Genomic DNA, 18,117 nt, shown 5'->3' with positions numbered 1-18,117 from the left:
CCTGGGAGTAGAGAAGACATTTGGGGGATTAACTCTTTAGGCCACCAAGCTATCATTTACTGCCTAAGAATAATCTTTATTAAGGTAGGAAGAGCCAATCTCCTCTGGAACATCTCACAGCTTAGAAGCCCCAGATTCTTGCCAATTAAACCTTTTCAAGTGGGAACATTTAAAAAGAAAATTGCATTTGCACTACTATTGCAGAATAGGACTAATCACAAAGATTAGAACAGCCTTGTCATCTTCAGGGGTTAGTTTCACTGGGATGGACTCTACCAGCACACTAGTACTAAGTCACTCAACCCTTGGCTGGCTGTTTTGGCATGTGGACTAACAACACTCCCTTTGTCTTATTCTTGCTTTCTTCTAATTGCCCACTTTCATTTTTGTGCTGTTTGCTCCTCCTTTCATAAAGATACCTAGAGAACAATATATTTTAAGCATCCACCAGCTCAAACACAATGCCTGTGTTTGTCTCATTTCTTATTTCTTGATTTGTTAATGTTAACTTTTCATTTCTTACTTCTTTATTTACCCTTTTTGCTGATTTCTTTAACTTGCAAGCATTTCCCCATAAATATTTCTCACCCTTTCTTTTGTTTTTTTCCTTTCTCTCTCTTTCTCTTTTTTGGTCTCCAGTATTTTCCAGCAATGTGTGGCTTGCCTCTTCTTGATCCCTTAGTCCTGCATCTGTTTGTTTGCTGGGCTTTTGTTTATATATGGGGGATGGGCTTGGCTGGAGAAGGCAGTAGGTTTTTGTTGCTTTGGGATCTCCCTTCCTCTAACATCTCTTGCTGATCTTTTCTTTTCTCATTTTTTCCCTTTCTTTTCCCCCTGACCTCTCTGGTCTTCCACTGATCTTGTAAATCATTATACTTGGTCTTAAAAAATTATGACATTTTCACAGTAACCAAAACAGCATGGCACTGGTACAAAAACAGACACATAGACCAATGGGACAGAATAGAGAACTCGGAAATAAAGTCACACACCTGCAACCATCTGATCTTTGACAAACCTGACAAAAACAAGCAATGGGGAAAGGATTTTCTATTTAATAAATGGTGCTGGGAGAACTGGCTAGCCATATGCAGAAAACTGAAACTGGACCCCTTCCTTATATCTTGTACAAAAATCAACTCAAGATGAATTAAAGACTTAAAACTATAAAAACTCTAGAAGAAAATCTAGGCAATACCATTCAGGAAATAGGAACGGGCAAAGATTTCATGATGAAGATGACAAAAGCAATTGTAACAAAAGCAAAAATTGACAAATGACATCCAATTAAAGAGCTTCTGCACAGCAAAAGAATCTATCATCAGAGTGAACAGACAGCCTACAGAATAAGAGAAAATTTTTGCATTCTGTCCATCCTACAAAGGTCTAATACCCAGAGTCTACAAGGAACTTAAACAAATTTACAAGAAAAAAACAAAGTAAGCAAAGGACATGAATGGACACTTCTCAAAAAAAGACATACATGTGGCCAACAAACATATGAAAAAAAGCTCAACATCACTAATCAATAGAGAAATGCATATTAAAACCATAATGAGATATCATCTCATGCCAGTCAGAATGACAACTATTAAAAAGTCAAAGAACAACAGACGCTGGCGAGGTTGTAGAGAAAAAAGAACACTTTTACACTGTTGGTGGGAGTGTAAATTAGTTCAACCATCATGGAAGACAGTGTGGCAATTCCTCAAAGATCTAGAGGCAGAAATACCATTTGAGCCAGCAATCCCATTATTGGGTATATAACCAAAGGAATATAAATAATTCTGTTACAAAGATACATGCATGCTTATGTTCACTGCAGCACTATTCACATGGAAAAGACATGGAATCAACTCAAATGCCCATCAATGAGAGACTAGATAAAGAAAATGTGGTACATATACACCATAGAATACTATGCAGCCATAAAAAGGAATGAGATCATGTCCTTTGCAGGGACATGGATGGAGCTGGAAGCCATTATCCTCAGCAAACTAATGCAGGAACAGAAAACCAATCACTGCATGTTTTCACTTATACATGGGAGCTAAATGATGAGAACACATGGACATATGGGTGGGAACAACACACACTGGGGCCTGTTGGGGAGGTGGGGGGATGGAGAGCATCAAGAAGAATAGCTAATGCATGCTGGGATTAATACCTAGGTGATGGGTTGATCTGTGTAGCAAACCATTATGGCACATGTTTACCTAGTAACAAACCTGCACATCCTGCACATATACCCCTGAACTTCAAATAAAAGTTAAAGATAAAAAAAAGTATGACATTTTATTTTCTTATATCTTTCATCTAACTTTGAAAAAAGTAAAAACTAATTAAAGCTTACCCTCCTTAAAATAGAAAAACGTTCAAATGGACACATACAGTTGCGTGTGTGTATGTGTGTGTGTGTATAATACATACATAATATATAAATAAAATGTACATAGAAATGTATATAAATACGTACAGTGTTGCTTTATCATTGATAGTGACCCTAGTAAATAAAACAAGAACTGGTTGTACTAACGTCAATACGTAGAAAGCCCTGAAATGGTCTTGGAAGCATCAACACAGATTAATTCTTTTATTTTGGAATATAGCAATATAAACATTTCATTGGATTCATTAGTATTATGTATTTAAATTTAAATTTAACATTGATCAATAGCAATACATTATATGCAACACACACACATATACACACCCTATTATTTTATTCACAGGCAGGTCATTTACAAATAAATTTTTGCATAGTCTAAAATTCATATATTAACTTATGCTACCAAAATACAGCCTAGGTAAGCAGAGAAACAAATAAACCAAATGGACAAGTATATATAAAATAGACTGTTTTAGAGATAACACAGGACAGATTTTATTAACTAATTTATGACCTACAGTCTGTTGGCAGAGGCCTTCCTCCTCCCTAATTTCGGTCTTTCTGAACAGGAAAAACAGACCAGAAGGCTTGATGGTGTGCAAATCTCACATCTTTATCTCTGCAAGAGCTTTATTTGGGGGTCTGCAAACAGAAATTCTCACCATTTTCCATTGATTGTAATGTTTGATGTGTTTTCTCTTTGCTGAGACCTTCACTCTGGATCATTCTGCCAGGTTCCTTCATTATCTTCAAACTATCGGCAAATGATTTATTGACAGGTAACTATATTCATAGACAAAGTGAACTCATTTTCTGGTTTGACACTGTAGCTCTCACTTTCTTCTATTGCACTGTGACTCCAAAAACACCCAGGCTTGCAGCAACTACTATTGTACATATTAATCAGAAGTTTCTATGGAGTGCTCCTGCTTTGAACTCAGCAAAGCCACAGTGAAAATGGCAGTCCCTTTGGGAGATACTATTCAGATTTAAAATGGACTTAAAAAAATTGCACTTCTGTCTTGAAATCCATTTGTGCTAACATGGGTCATGTAGAGGAAAAATTACAAAGGCAATGAAAAGAGAAAGGTCTTTACATGGCTAGGATTTTTTTTTTTTTTTTTTCAGATAACAGCTTCCACTCCACTTCAATCCTCACCCCTCCCATATACCCAAATCCCAATCTGGGTACATACAGTAAAATCTTAAATATGCACATTAAGAAGCAAGTGCAATCTAGTTATCTGAAAGTTCATACAAACGCTTCTCAGTCTTCCACCCAAACATTACACAAGTGAAATGACAAAATGGGATGCCTCCCACTCTCTTCCACACGTTTTTCTATAGGAACATAAGCATTTGGATAACTGAATAGGATCTTGATGGGAAATTTAAGCTTCTTAAGAATTCGGTGAAAGATAAATGTGGTTTTATTAATACATACATATGCTCAAACCGTAGACACACAGTTCAGTTCTAAAATAAAGAGACTTACATAATGTGTGCCAAGAACAAAGGGAAAGAAATGGAACAATGCAAAGAGATATAAATTTTGGTAGTGACTTAGATCCTACAATGCAACAACACCTGAACAATGGGAAGCTAATACCTTGATTCCACAAGGTTTAACCTCTTCCTCCCCATCACCTGCCCATTCCAAGGTTTTCCTAACCCTATGGCTGCAGCTTTCACTGCCTAATGACTCCCCTTAATGGGAAACTATTTGGAAGCCAGAAAGGAATTCGCTGAGGTCACTCAAGGGTAGTGGAATTACACATGTCACATAAAATGCTCTTGCTAAATTGATGCTAGAAAAACGGAATGGCAAAACCTTCACCCAAACCCTATTGGGAGCGTGAAGTTAATGGAGTGTGCTCATCTGTTAGTGAAAACTCTTGGGTTACAGTTTTCTAAATCCTATAGTCCTCTTACAAATGATAAGGGATCTCAGCTGAGAAAAGCAATGTAGCTTATTCCTATTTGGGATCCCTTAATCCAGGTTGAGGGGTGGGGGTAAGGGGGTTGGAATGAAATAGAAAGAATTCACCAGACAACTGAAGTTAATGGCTGTCCTGTACATTATCAACAAGGAGAAAACTTCACTTAGGTAAACTTACAGAGTGTTGAGATCTTGGCTGTCAAGACCCTCATATCCCACTCCAGGAAGTTATTGAAAATAGTTCTTCTCCCTCCAGGCTTTATTGCTGGTGAATTTGTGGGTTATAATAGTATCTCACATGTAGGACATGTGACCATGCATGAAGTGATTTTCATTAATGCAGACCTCATCTGATTGTCCCAAAAATTCTTGAGGTGAATGTTTATGACCTAATTTTTAAAGACGAGGAAACTAAGGTTCAGAAAAACTTAGTATCACACAGCTACTAAATGGATGAGCTAAGACTTGAACTCACACCATGACTTTCCGCCTCAAAGCTCATGCGTTTTTCCACTCAATCAGGTTACTCTCTTCCACCAAACCAGGCCAACTTTCATTGTCCCCTACACCACCATCCTTCTAGATATGTGAACCAAATTCCTGAGAGTCTGCTTTTACACCTCCTAGTCCCTCATCATCTCCCTTGCCCCACGCATCATCCACTCCTTTTGATTTCACCTTTCTAAAATAGAAATGAAATCCATCCACTTCTCTTCATCTCTACCACCATGATATTCGTACAAGCAGATATTATTTTTGCTTTCCAAGGCTCCTGTTTGGTTCACCTACATTGACTCTGATGGCCCTCCAATCTGATCTACTATGTTGATGCAAAAGTAATCATGGTTTTTGTAATTACTTTTAATTGCAAAATACGCAATTACTTTTGCAACAACCTAATATTTTCCAGGTTGCTGCCAATGTGAACTTTTCAAAAGACCAATGTCACCGCTTACTTAAAACTCCCTCATAGAGTCTGGCTGTTTCCTACCCCTGCAAACACACTGCCTCAAGTCCTTTCCATCTAGCTCTCAGCTCAAGCAATGACCTCTGCCTTTCTCTGCCTTTCTCTGCCTTCCTCTGTAGCAGATCAGCTACATCTTCCCAGTACAATCTCATGGCAACATATATCTCCATTTTATAGCTTTTATTCCAGGTGAACTTTTACTCATGTCTGTGTGATATTTCATCAATGTTTGCCTCCTACATGTGACTGCTATTTACTTGAATGCAGGTTCCACTTTAGCCTTAGTATATAGAGTGATGCCTGGTTCAGAGAAAGCATTTCACAAATATTGAACAAATGTAGAGCTTCTCTTTCTTCTTTTTCTCTTTTTCCTGCCCTCTCTCCATTCCTCTACTCTCATCCTTATCCTTTTCCTGTCCCATCTTCATGGGACTTTGCTCTCTTACTTAGTCTTCATTGAAAAGAAATCTGTGCCAAAGCAGTAAATATGGCAACTACAAATGTTGTTCTCCCTAAAGCCATTTAATTTCAACTAGGACACTCTTGATGCCTTAAAAGACAACAAAATAATTCTCTAAAGCTGATGTTTTAGCTGTTCTCATGAGATGGGGGAAGATACACCCTATTTCATGAGTTCTCCGGGGAAATTCTTTCCCAGTTTAACCCAGTTGATATTGGGAGGTATCTTACATTTGTAGCTGCTCAGGCTGCAGTTGTGATATAATTGTCAATGCCTGCCCATGAACTGTCTTGATCATAGCAGTTCTTACTGTTGTCAGTTCATTTGAGCTATAGGCATTATTTTAAAACAAGCTTTGCCTGTTAGGAGAAGAGAAGTTGCACACCTGGCAAAACCACTCAAAGAAAAAGGAAGGAGGAAAGTTTCTCACCCCCCCCCCACACCCCCGCCTGTCCAAGAGAGAGAAAGAGAGAGAGAGAGATCCTTTCAAGGTTCAGGTAGTACTGGCAGAAAGTTGTCTGGACAGATACCCAGGAGACCTATGGACCCCACCAAGCATGCTAGATCTTAATGCATTTGTAGGCATATGTTTAAAGCATTAAATAATTAGCTCACTGAGATGTGTAGCAACTTGATGGGCATTCCTTGGGTTATGAATGGACAACTGCATTGTCTTGCAGGCCCATTTGTGGAAAGAATATAGTCTTGATCATCACCTTCTAGTAGAAATGCAGAGCGAGAAGTTCTTTATTTAAAAATGCTGCATTTTGGCCCAAAGTATGTTGGCATGATGCAGAAAAGCACAGATACGATGACTCAGTTGAAAAGTTAAAGCTTTTTAAAAGTTTATCTCACCTATATCTTCCATATTACTTATGCACAGGGGGGAGACATATGATTTTTAAATAATCAGTCTAAATAAGAATCAGCCAATAACTTTCTTTTAGAGAGTTATTTCTCTCTAAAAGAGAATAACTCTCTGTTAGAGAGTTATTTCAATAAATTTAGCATAAAATACTTAAGTGCTAAGAAAACATTGTGTTATCAATTAATTGGAAGAATTCTTTCTTTCTTAGTGGTGAATCTTATAATTGATCATATATGAGATTCAATAAAAATAAGTCAGAAATAGAGAGCCATTTGATCTACACTTTGATAAAGCTGCGCTGCTTCCTCATTACACAAACGCCATATGGCCCCCACTTGCTTTAGCAAAGAGTGAACTCTTGCCAAGACATGTTAGCGCATGGGATACATTCTCTCCACATCTTGGGTGCCACATCAGATTAAATATTACATTCTGCTGGGGTGGGGTGTTGGAGGATGTGGAATTAGAGAAAAAGACTGGGGTCTGAGGGTAATCTGGGGGGCAAGTGGCTTTTATCAATGAATTTGCTAGCCCAGTTCCTCTCGCCATTGCTGGTGAAAAACATTTCAAGCTGTTAAATTAATAAGTATGAAGTGAGTATTTTTTGCTTTATAAAACACGGTACTTTCAAGAAAACACCTTAAAAGGGGGAAATCTACATTGAGAAGATGTAGATTGCTACAGAAGAAAGAAGTCTTTAGAACAAGGGTGTCAAACACAAAAACCTACCAGGGACAAACAGGTAACACCAATAAGCAAAGAGGACATGCTGTAAGACATTAGAAGGTATATCATGCTTCACTGAAACACAAATTTTAAATCATTGAGTGGGCAAAATTACATAAGGGCCACCAGTGTGCATCTGCTTCTACTTCTTCAACACCTGAATTGTTTACTTGACAGTGTGCCTAACTTATCTCCACCCATTTCAGATCTAGCCAATATTTATTGATTGGCCTCATGCCCAACATTGTGCCAGGTGCGTTCACAGACAGGACCATTTTCAATACTCATTAACCGTCCAATGAAGTGTGTATTTATGTCTCCATCGATAGATGATGAAATTGAATCCCCTAGAAGTTTAAAATGTCTTGGCCAAACCCACCATTCATTGCTCTGGAAGAAACTTGGGAAGCACTACCATTCTTTTGTTTCTTAACTTTGAGCCAAGGATATCAGTTTGAGTAAACTTGTTATCTGTTCTCTGGTAGTTTATATGCTGTTTTGTTCCCCCAAGGCAATACATGATGAGTGTGTCACTACAGATATAAATAACTGCACAATTAGATACTCAGGGGAAGAAATAATTTTGGTTAAAATAATCAAGGCCTCTGTTGCAGAACAATAGCTATAAATAATTCAGCCTTTTCTGGCTCAAGCTCTTTGACCAAAATTCCAATTCTGTCACATGTTAAAATTCAAACTGTCAATTTGAGGAGGTTCTGCTTAATTTCAATTTTGTCTCAAGTTTAGACAAGTGAAGAGCAACTCACAAGAGAGTGTGAGTACACTCAACTCACACAGTTAGAACCATTCTTTATGCAGCTTCAGCTATCACGTACCATGCATTTCTGAGAATGCTATATTCCCCAAAGCAGAGCAATCCATTTTTATTTTCTTTTAAAATAAAAATAACATTAAATGAACCATTGACATTAATATTTATAGTAATTCAATGTCTTTGAAAGGTTCATTCACAGAAGATTCCCTTATATGTGATTGCAAGCAATTAATTTAAAAATGTAAACGTACTTTTACATTTAACTAGAAGTCATAGTCCTGACTATCACCTCACCACCTAACCTTTCCTCAAATATAAATATATTTTAAATTGGTTTTACTAATGCCCTAGGTATTTGGAAAATCCTACTGGTGCAAACTAATTATTAATTCATAGTCCCCAATTCTAAGCCTTACACGTATGACCTTAGAAGTAATGGCAGCTGCTCTTGCCTGCTTTATAAGAATTGTTACTGAAACTTGTACGTTAATAATTTCCAGTGATTATAAGCCATTATAAAAGCTCTCAAGTTACCTAGAACTCTGGAAATAGCTCTTATCCCTGTGGCATCCCAGGAAAACTTGACAACCCCAAAGGGAGTGGTTTTGAAAATTACATTAACAAAATATAAAGTGGCATCATCCAACTCTCAGTTATTTATAGATGCACTGCAGGGAGAATCAAGTGGTCTTTCCTCTATAAGCACACCAAGTTTATTGGCATCCACCTGGCATTATCTGACATGGAAATCATCTGGTCAGTGAAAGCATGAATATCTTGACATATCAGTTACTTGTTCACTGCCCACCAGTGTTTTGTGGCCACCAGTTGGGAAGCTCTGATTTAGAGAATGATTAGCAAAAGAGTGCGTGATCAAGTAAGTTTGCAGCAAATCATATTTCACATCCTGTACCATTCAGGTAATGAGATTTCTCTTTGCAGAAATGCTACCCATTGCATGAAGACTTGGTTTAAATTCATCTGTCTCTTATATACCCGCTTTTCTTCCAGAGTGTTTAGCATACTTCAAAAGGCATTCAATAAATATTTGCTGAATGAATGTAACAGGAATTAATAACGCAAAAAAATGTTTTTGAAAGATAACTGATGTCAAATGGTAGGCAGAGGAAGCCAGAGAAAGTTCACCAGTGATAGAAATGCTGCGTACAAATTTGGTACAATGCCCAAAAAAAAGGATTTGCATTTAACAAATAACCTTTAAAGCCAGGTTCTTTTATGTCCATCACCCCTGGACTAAGCCATATTAGTGGTGGGAGAATCCCAACCAAACAAACCCTGACAGCAGTTTGAGAAAGGGAAGTATAAACAATAACCAAATGTTAGAAAGGATTCTGTGAAGCACTTTGTCATCAGTTGTTCAGGAAACCTCTAAGAATAGAATAGCACACACACATACACATACACATACACATACACACACTATAGAACACATCATTAAATTCTTTATGAAATAAAGAGGACAAACTGGATAATATGCAGAGGGTCCTAACACTCTCGTGATTGCATGAAGGGTGATAAACATTACGATATTTTTCCTTTCATTGAGCCCCCAGGCCCAAGTTAATACAGTGTTGAGGTATTTTGATTGGTTTGATCAATATTCTGGGCCTAGATTGTCAAAGGCAGTTTCCTAACTTTAAAACATCATGACAGAGAAATTGATGCAATCTGCACCATATATGGAGGTAAACTGAGGAAGCTATGTGATCCAGAAATAACCTCCCAGGGATCAGCTCAGGCCAGCCACAGCCTGATGGCCCATGTGCCAAGAGGGGTCAACAACTGGGTATGTCTGCAACCCACTCATCATTTACCAGTGCTCTATGGCCCATACATTGAGAAGCTAATTAATTTCATAATATCAGATCATTTCTCAGAATGATCACCCTAGAAATGAGCCGTCAAGTAAGTTTGCAGCAAACCATACTTCATATGGTGCACACTATACTTTTCTCAGGGAGTCAAAACACGTATTAGTAAATGAACATATTAAGTCTCTGAGAAGACCTATTTCCCATTGTTTGTTTTTTTTTTTTTTTTCTCCAGTATTTTCCAACCTCTTTTAACCAGGGCACCTAATAACATCTTGTAGATCTAAGGAGGCTGCTGAATCGTTAAACCTTCCATGCAAGCACACAGCACTGTGACTCGAAAAGGGTCAATGCAACAACATAGGTCCTAACTGTCTTTAATTGGAGGATTAGTTCAGACACTGGAAAAACTTTAATCTTTAAGAAGGAATCCTCCTGGAACTTTGTTAACACTAAAGTGTTAAATACCATAAACAATATTATTACCCCCAAACAGGCTGCTGAGGAGCCAGGGATGAGTAGATTCTAGCCGTGAGACTCCCAGTCATCTGCAATAATTCACAGGCCACTGGCAAGGATAATTCTAAACATGAGATCTAAAAACCCTATGCATACACCGCCCCCTTGCCCTCCCTACCCCAGGAGACTTATCTGTCTTTCTGGTTATATATTCCCTTGGCTGTTAGTGTAATTAGTGTATAATAACTATGTACATATCAACTCACAGGAAAAACGGCAGACGTGCTGGCTGATTTGGCTTGAGGCCATCTCATCGGCAGGGTGAGACAACCTGGTATTAAACCATCTGTTATTAACTGTATATTCTAAAATAGTGTTTTGTGTCTCCTGGGTTGCTGACTCCCATTGACAGCAACAGAATGTCAAGACTCATATTTTTGTGAGCAGCACTGAGGAGATAAACTTTAAAATATTTGCATTGTCCCTTCTGTTCTGCTGCTTGTGCTATTAAGAATTTTATTTACTAAAATGTCCATTGTATTATACACGGTGCTTTTCTATGTTTCATTCTCACGGAGGTGAACAAGTTTCATTTAAACTGTGTCCTTGCGAAAGTTATGCTTTCTAGAGCCAAAGATCCTAGAGAAAATTGGCCATAGCTTTTGTCCCTATGACTAGGCAGTTGCCAATGCCTGTATGAAATCAATAGTCTCACTAGGGAATGGACTATCACTTGCATTTTTTAAAAAGGTGGTCATTTTCTCAAATCTGCTTGTTTGCACTGATTACTTTTCTTTAAATTAACTTAAGTAATTAATTTCATAATATCAGAAATCTGAAATTGAGTCTTTGTGCCACTTGTTGCAGTCAGTAGCACAAACCTGCTCCCCAAACTCAAGATTAAGTCTGTATATGACAGAAAACAACAGTATTCCTTTGAAAGACGAGCAGTCAAATCATTCAACACAATTATCCAAGTTAATTCAACTCAAAAAACCACATCACCATGAAAAAATAAAAATAAAAACTTTTACCTGATTCCAAATCACTTTTGACAGCTACAAAAAATTGACTTTCTTTGCAAAAGTTTTACCTATGCCCCAGAACTCAGTTGAAACAATTTTTTTCCTTTTCCAGTTATCTCTTATCATTGGCTATTCCCAAATATAACTAAAATTTCCCTGCAAGTCTGTCAAACAACTTCACATTTCCATGCTTAATTACATTCAGATTGAGATTTTTGTACACATAGAGAATATAGCCAGATTTTGACTCAACTGACCACAATACCTTTGACATAAAGCCTTTATACACCGTTCTCGCCATATATAAAAATAGACATACGCTCCTTGTCAAAACACAAGAGCAAGCTTCTTTACATTGTCTAGAACAAAGAGGCCAGCTCGGCTTCTATTTTTCCTCAGTGTCTCAGAAGGTGTCCTTTATTACATATGCAGGACGCAAGGATTTTGCTGCTGCGTGAATGAAAAATGATACCTTCAGACTGCCTTTTTAGTGACAAATTAGGCTTTTGCAGACCATCATACTGCCTGTGGTTTTAAGAACCCCATTCAGATTTACTATCACTTCCTTGGGGACTCAGCCTTCCTCACAAAGCACCCCAAGGCTAATTTCCACTGTTTTAGAGTGTAACAAAGATGAGAAAGTTTGCTCATCACGATAGTATAGAAACGCTTGCCTAGGAAAAACACTCTCTGGAATGTCTAAAGTGCTAAAAATCATTCCCTCTGTGGATTCTTGGTGTGCAAAACAGGCAGAAAAAGTTGTCTGGAGGTATTCGCAAAGCATTGTATTTGTTCAGGAAGGAGTTGTGGGGTTAGAGGCTGAGCAACGCCTCTTACTTTGCTTCCTGGGTGAGAGCAGACAGGCGTGCCACTTAGCAGAAACAAGCAGAGAGAGAGTGGTAAGACTCACCGGCTTCCCCATTTTTCCCAGGACGGGGGTTTTTGTTCCTCTGTGATCTGGAAGAGACAAACCTGTAGGTCCTCCAAGCAGGCTGGTCTGGGGCAAGTGCTGGCTCTTTGCCTCGGATCAGCTGAATGGCTGGGGCGTTCAGGAAGCTTGCTCTGTCCAGCTCAGAATCACTCCCCCTCTCCAGGGTGTGTGCTTACACGCCTCTCAGTCAGCGCAAAAATCCGCCAAACTCAGGTCAGTCTAACAGGTTTCCTTATATAGGTAAACATGAATTGCATTCCTGGTGAAAGAAGTTAACTAGGAATCCTGGTAACCTGGTTAACTCTACACACGCCAGAACGGCTCAGAGTCGGTCAGCCTGCGTAGGGGTTTGGGTGCAGTACAAAAGGATTTGTGCAATTTAATTAAAATCATCTTTATCCTGGCAGTCTGTAAAATTGGCCCTTGTAGTGTAACTGTGAGTCAACAGCTAGTATTTTATATCATGGGCTGTGACCAGCCTTATATTATCTGAAGGCATTGTAGGGGAAAAAAGTGTAGCATTTTATAAGTTGTCTTTCATGTTTTAAAAACCAGGGCAATTGAACTTGAGATTATTTTCAAAGAAGTGAATAGAACATGTGACAGAAAGAGAATGTGAATAAACCTCCATCAAGTAAGGCTAAAATGCCTTATTTGAGCATAGTAACGAACAGTTATTCAACTTTCCCAGGCCTTTGGTAGATAATGAAAAACAATCATTTTGAGTTTTCCCCCTTTACAATGCAGTAATCACTACTGTATTTTTTGATGGGCAAAATGATAGATAATAACATCTATTCCAGTAACAACCCTCCTAAGCCCACATGCTGATGTGTTATTTGATGGTTTCAGGAAAGAAATCTAAGACTTGTGAATTTGCATACTTGGATGTAAACATTTTTAAACAACTTCCTCGATTTAAGAAGACAAGAAAATATATCTTTAAAAGAACTCTATAGCTCTTCCCCTTACATTTTATCTACCACCTAGTAAAGTAATAATTTAAAAAAATTCTAGCCAATTCCACTGAAGACAATATAGACACTTGAGACTTTCCTATGTACTGGAGATGAAGATTGTCTGCTAAAAAGGACCTATCTCAAAACAAAACACTTGTTTTTATTTCGTCCATGGGTTGACTGCTCCTTGAGTAGTGACAACATTATTAAAAATAGCTCAAGGCTGTTTTAGGTCTCTGCTTAGGATAAGTGAGAGAATGAATCTTCAGATGCCACCTAAGCGAGCACCAACACAAACCAATGTCAAAGAGCTTCTGCTGAGATGAGTAAGGAACAAAAATTGCACTGCCAGGAAGGGTAACTATTTTTGAATAGCAATTTCCACTGGGCAAAGACTTTTGCATACAATTTCTCTTCTTATCTCTGTAGGAACACTGTGAAGTGTGTAGTATTTCCTCTTCACAATAATAAAGTTGGCTTACAGAGATAAAGTGATTGGTCCAAAGTCTCATGATCAGTTTTTGGCAAATCCAAAACCCCAGAAAAAGAATTTAACTCCAATAGCATTTCCCAAAATAGAATCAACTTTAAGAGACAGAAGAACATTAAAATGGCAATTTTCCATGTTCAAATATAATTTTTAATAATCATATGTCCAGAGAATTTAAATGCAATATACAAACTTATTAAAATACTTTTTATAAAGTCATAACTTACTGCTAACATGACTCCCTTTAAATGTCTCCAGAAAGATCATAAAATGAGATAGAGAGTGTATTTTTATTGAATATAAATTTGGGTTATAAAATATTATGAAAATATAACTTGGCAAATATTGCACACATTTTTCTGTTCACAGTACTCACATTTCTATTGTATCAAGTTAAGACTCATCCTGATTCCTCCACTGGAAAGAATATCAGTGTTTTCTACTTACTGGGTTTTCATTAATCTTAAATGAAACTCTGTACCATGCTAGGTAAATGGCTTTCACTAATATAGTCCATTTATGATCTGCACCCTTTGTGTCCTCATAATTCCCACTGAAGCAAGTTCTGTTTATGTAGAAACTTTAGACTTTATTAACATGTTGTTGCAAGACAAAGAATGCATTTTTTTTCCCAGGACAGGCTAAACCTCTAAATGCCTTAAGCTGGTCTCCAAATTTGTTCTTAGAATTCCTTTTCTTTTTCTTTTCTTTTTTTTTTTTGAGATGGAATCTTGCTCTGTCATTCAGGCTGGAGTGCAGTGGCACGATCTCGGCTCACAGCAACCTCTGCCTCCTGGGGTCAAGCAATTCTCCTGTCTCGGCCTCCCTAGTAGCTGTTATTACAGGCACCTGCCACAACACCCAGCTACTTTTTGTATTTTTAGTAGAGATGGCGTTTCACCATGTTGGCCAGGCTGGTCTCAAACTCCTGACCTCAGGTGATCCTGCCGCCTCGGCCTACCAAAGTGCTGGGATTATAGGCATGAGCCACTGCGCCTGGCCTGTTCTTACAATTCTAAGCAAATCATTTAGGCTTTAAACACAAAATATCATAGGCTATAATTGTTGAATTGGAAGGTCAAAATGAAATTTGGATCTCAAAATAGCATATTTCAAAGAGGAATACAATCCTCAGCTAAATGCATTTTAGAGGCCTCAAGAAATGGTTTGGGAAAGTCTGGATCACTGAAGCAACATGAATTCAACCTAACCATAGAGGACCCTAGTGAAAGAGTACTTACAGCTAAATAATTACACCATGCCAAAAAATAGCACTTATGGAAAACTAAATAAAATACAAGACTTATTTGAAGGGGAGAAAATATCATTGTGGTTTAAAGAAAACATCAGGGGATAGAGTTTAGAAATTCCTAATGATATATAACTAATGAGTAGTTGAGCTACAATTTAAAGCTCACTCCATCAGACTCCAGAAAGCTCACTATTTCTATATACCCCGAGTGTACCACAGCAGCCAAAAAAGAGCAGATGCCTTAGAGTCCAAAGATATTTCAATTCCAGTTCCATCTCTTGGATATGTGACCTTGGATACATGCTTCTGAGCTTCACCTCCAAAGTGGAAGTGAAAATGGCTCAACATATTAGATTACTGAAAGTACCTGAGGAGATTTCTTTTCAATCATTCTTCATATATCTGTTGACGTTGCTTATGGTCCAGGCATTCTGCTACATCCTAGGAGTAAAGCCATAAACAAGCTTGGCATGTTCCCCACCCTCAGGGAGCTTACAGTCTTACAGAAAAGACTGTGTATATCTATATTATGGGATGTGAAAATCGAATGTTTCCCTGAATTTCTCACAACACAAGAATGTCTAGCTGAAGTTCCATATAAATAAGCAATATTAATAAATGAATGTTGTCCAAGCAACAGCTTTCACTGTAGTTAGTGCAAGTTACTCTTACTAACCTGAGGTGGACCTTACCATGATTAGACTGGGTAGACCTGGGCTGAGCCAAATCAGATAAATACTGGGGAAAAGTAAAACTTGATGTATCAGCCATATCATGACAATGTCCTTTTATCTAACAATTGAGGAGGACAATTACATGCAACTTGAAAGCATCTTGAAGATGCTCAGGAAGCTGGATGGACAATGGAGTGATTTTTATTATTAATTCTGCACATAAAGAAGTGACGGAAAAGCATAAGAAAAATTTCCTAAATATTGTAATCAGTTATCAGATAGCCAATCTATTGTTAATTCACTTCTGTGCAAGAAACATTTAATTGGTCATACTATGAATGAGGTTCTGTGCAAGATAGACATAGAAAAAGATACACGGAGATAAAGAATGATCCCTGAATTTAATAAAAATGCTTTCTAGAAAAAATGTTCCAATGTCCAGTAGCTGTGTCAGTCAGAATAAATAAGGATATGCTCTGGTAACAAGCAAGCTCTAAATCTCAGTGGCTTAAAACAAAAGTGAATCTGTCGCTCATGCCACATGTTTACACAGGCCAACAGGGAGGGCGCACCTATCCATAGCCACTCAGGAACCCAGGCTGCTGAAGGTTCTTTTTAACATGTACTTTCACTGTTGTTGATACAGGAAACAGGGATTTGGTGAATCATGTGCTGGATTTTCAAAACTTTACCCTATAAGTGACCCTTAAACATCCACTATCCTCTTGTTGGCCAAAGCAAGTCCTCTGGCTCTGCTTAACTTCAAAGAAAGACAGGAGAATCAATATACATGACAAATGATTACCTGACAGCTATGACAAATCAGCCAGCTGAAGAAGAGTAACATTTTGGCTAAGTTAATTTTATTTCACCAATTTATCCACTAGCACCTGTGTGGAAAGCACTATAAAAGGGCCTTACAGTCAATTTGAGTACCTTACTCTTCTGGGACACTTATAATGTCGAGAGAGAGCAAGGTTCTGAAAAGTCTAGCCCAAAGTGGGCTGTCCAGGACATCCTTTCTAAATATTACTATTTCCTTCAAGATTCCATCAGAACCACTGATAATCTTTGAGTCCACCTTTAGGTCTCTGCTCTTACGGAAATTGGATCTAATCAGTCATTTCTGAACTTAAAATGCCAGTCATTATGCCATAAGGGGTATTGAGTCTGCCTGCTTAATTGACCCTTTCTGTTAGTGACTTGGGTGATGAAATAAAAGACAAGTTGATTTAATTTGCAGACGGTGCCAAATTGGATAACTAACACCTCAGAGGATTCTATTATAATTCAAAATGACCTTGAAGAGTAGGATTAAAATGACATTAAGAAAGGAGCTTATGTTCAACAGAGATAAATAGAGGGTTGGAATATAGAAAATATATGTTAGAAGAAAATAACCATATTGAGGTAACAGCCTGCAAGTTGAATATAGGCTGGCAGTTTAGCACTTTTACTCATAAAGGCTGTCGGGATATATTTTAAAATATGGTGGTCTTAATCTTGGATGCACTGGAAAATAGGTGCTTCTCAGAATACTGCTTCATTGGGGATCCACATTTTAAGAAATAAGAAATCAGAGCACATTCAGAAGTGAAAAGAGAATTTTCCTAAAGACTAAGTGCTCTAGATCAGGGGTCAGCAAACTTTTTCTGCAAAGGGCCAGAGAGTAAATATTTTCAACTTTGCCAGTCATTATGTCTCTGTTGCAGCTACTCAACTCTGCTGTTGTGATCCAAAGCACCCATAAACAATGCATACATGAATGGGCATGGCTGTATTCCAATAAAACTTTATCAAACTAAACAGCTGACCTGGGCCATCCTTTGCAGACCCCTGCTCTCTACATTATACAAAGTGTCTCAGAATGGTAAGGGACTCAAACTGACTGAAACTGCCTAGAAGGCAGGAAAGGCCTTATTTTGGTCATTTTCCTATTGCTCAGATTCCTTTAATATTGTTTCCACACAGGTGCTAGTGAATAAAGTAGTGAATGAAATTAAATTAAATTAACAAAAAATGTTAATACACCAGTCTCCTTATTAAATATTCCAAAAGAATTGGAATATGTACTTCTTGAAAATGTCATGGAAATACATCTGAAATATAATTTACCATCTCAATTTTTCAAATATTTCTCAACTATATTGTCTTTTTGGGAAATATATTAATGATGAAAAAATATAATAGAACCTAGAGAATAATTACAATAATGAAATTAAAGGGAAGAAAAGTCACAATACTAGCCGAGGTCAATAAAGCAAATGTTGCCTTCATTAGACATAGGTAAAAATGAAAACGAGGAAAGGTTAGGTCAATTCTGTAATGTCACCAAGCTAGTGGTGATGGAGAAGAAAATAGGACCCAGGTT

General features: G+C 37.7%; 1 protein-coding gene across 1 annotated transcript in view; it reads right to left on the bottom strand.

The window, feature by feature from the left end:
• MID1 (midline 1) overlaps positions 1–12,504 on the bottom strand; it is a 385,559-nt gene extending 373,055 nt beyond the window's left edge. The window contains exon 1 of the mRNA XM_011950898.1: positions 12,351–12,504. The gene's annotated coding sequence lies outside the window, so the exon portion shown is untranslated. The remainder of the gene's footprint in view (positions 1–12,350) is intronic.
• Positions 12,505–18,117: the final 5,613 nt, after the last annotated feature.

This window comes from Colobus angolensis, unplaced genomic scaffold (genome assembly GCF_000951035.1).
Source record: "Colobus angolensis palliatus isolate OR3802 unplaced genomic scaffold, Cang.pa_1.0 Scaffold310, whole genome shotgun sequence".
In the NCBI taxonomy this organism is placed as follows: domain Eukaryota; kingdom Metazoa; phylum Chordata; class Mammalia; order Primates; family Cercopithecidae; genus Colobus; species Colobus angolensis.
This window is presented reverse-complemented; position numbering and strand designations above follow the sequence as displayed.